General features: G+C 40.9%; 1 non-coding gene across 1 annotated transcript; it reads right to left on the reverse strand.

The window, feature by feature from the left end:
* Positions 1 to 621: 621 nt before the first annotated feature.
* Positions 622 to 729, reverse strand: LOC130971650 (small nucleolar RNA R71). The gene has a single exon (XR_009082861.1). It is a non-coding gene; the product is annotated as a small nucleolar RNA R71 (small nucleolar RNA).
* Between the last annotated feature and the right edge of the window lie 1,621 nt (positions 730 to 2,350).

The raw sequence follows: 2,350 nt of genomic DNA on the forward strand, positions 1-2,350 counted from the left end.
CTATTCCTTTCTTCTTCTACTAACATAAAGGAATCTCTCTACTGTGGTAAAGAGGATCCCTATTATTATTTTCTGTTCCCCTTTTTTTCATATGAGCAGGAGCAAGGACAAGAATATTCTTGTTGAAGCAGATCCTGAACCAGAAAGGACTCTGAAGAAGAAACTAAGAGAAGCTAAATTGCAACAATCCAGAGACAACCTTACAGAAATTTTCGAAAAAGAAGAGGAGATGGCAGCCGAAAATAATAATGCAAGGAGGATGTTTGGTGATTATACTACACCTACTTCCAAGTTTGATGGAAGAAGCATCTCAATCCATGCTATTGGAGCAAATAACTTTGAGCTGAAACCTCAACTAGTTGCTCTACTACAACAGAACTGCAAGTTCTATGGACTTCCATCAGAAGATCCCTACCAGTTTTTAACTTAGTTCTTGCAGATCTGTGAGACTGTAAGACTAATGGAGTAGATCCTGAAGTCTACAGGCTCATGCTTTTTCCCTTTGCTGTAAGAGACAGAGCTAGAATATGGTTGGATTCACAACTTAAAGATAGCCTGGACTCCTGGGATAAGCTGGTCGCGGCCTTCTTGGCTAAGTTCTTTCCTCCTCAAAAGCTGAGCAAGCTTAAAGTGGATGTTCATACCTTCAAACAAAAAGATAGTGAATCCCTCTATGAAGCTTGGGAAAGATACAAGCAGATGACCAAAAGGTGTCCTTTTGACATGCTTTCAGAGTGGACCATTTTGGATATATTCTATTATGGTCTATCTGAATTCTCTAAGATGTCACTGAACCATTCTGCAGGTGGATCCATTCACCTAAAGAAAACGCCTGTAGAAGCTCAAGAACTTATTGACATAGTTGCAAATAACCAGTTCATGTACACTTCTGTGAGGAATTCCGTGAATAATGGGATGCCTCAGAGGAAGGGAGTTCTTGAAATTGATGCTCTGAATGCCATATTGGCACAGACAAAATGTTGACTCAGCAAGTCAACATGATTTCTCAAAGTCTGAATGGATGGCAAAATGCATCCAACAGTACTAAAGAGGCCTCTTCTGAAGAAAAAGCTTATGATCCTAAGAACCCTGCAATGGCAGAGGTAAATTACATGGGTGAACCTTATGGAAACACCTATAATTCATCATGGAAAAATCATCCAAATTTCTCATGGAAGGATCAACAAAAGCCTCAACAAGGCTTTAATAATGGTGGAAGAAATAGGCTCAGCAATAGCAAGCCTTATCCATCATCTTCTCAGCAACAGACAGAGAATTCTAAACAGAGCACCTCTAACTTAGCAAACTTAGTCTCTGATCTGTCTAAGGCCACTTTAAGTTTCATGAGTGAAACAAGGTCCTCCATTAGAAATCTAGAGGCACAAGTGGGCCAACTGAGTAAGAAAATCACTGAAACTCCTCCTAGTACTCTCCCAAGCAACACTTAAGAGAATCCAAAAAGAGAGTGCAAGGCCATTAACATAATCAACATGGCTGAACCTAGGGAAGAAGGAGAGGACGTGAATCCCAATGAGGAAGACCTCATGGGACGTCTTTCAAGTAAGAAGGAGTTCCCTATTGAGGACCTAAAGGAATCTGAGGCTTATATAGAGACCATAGAGATTCCATTAAACCTTCTTCTGCCATTCATGAGCTCTAAAAACTATTCTTCCTCTGAAGAGGATGAAGATGTAACTGGAGAGCAAGTTGCTTAATATCTAGGAGCCATCATGAAGCTGAATGCCAAATTGTTTGGTAATGAGACTTGGGAAGGTGAACCTCCCTTGCTCATTAATGAACTAGATACATGGGTTCAGCAAACTTTACCTCAAAAGAGACAAAATCCTGGCAAATTCTTAATACCTTGTACCATAGACACCATGACCTTTGAAAAGGCTCTGTGTGACCTAGGGTCAGGCATAAATCTTATGCCACTCTCTGTAATTGAGAAGCTGGGGATCATTGAGGTACAACCTGCCATATTCTCATTGCAAATGGCAGACAAGTCAGTAAGACAAGCTTATGGATTGGTAGAGGACGTGTTGGTAAAGGTTGAAGGCCTTTACATCCCTGCTGATTTCATAATCTTAGACACTAGGAAGGAGGAGGATGAATGCATCATCCTTGGAAGACCTTTCCTAGCCACAGCAGGATCTGTGATAGATGTTAACAGAGGAGAATTAGTCCTTCAATTGAATAGGGACTAACTTGTGTTTAAGACCCAAGGGTGTTCTTCTTTAACAATGGAGAGGAAGCATGAAAAGCTTCTCTCAGTACAGAGTCAAGCAGAGCCCCCACAATCAAACTCTAAGTTTGGTGTTGGGAGGCTACAACCAAACTCTAAGTTTGG

Source organism: Arachis stenosperma, chromosome 3 (assembly GCF_014773155.1).
Source record: "Arachis stenosperma cultivar V10309 chromosome 3, arast.V10309.gnm1.PFL2, whole genome shotgun sequence".
NCBI classification, from domain to species: Eukaryota; Viridiplantae; Streptophyta; class Magnoliopsida; order Fabales; family Fabaceae; genus Arachis; species Arachis stenosperma.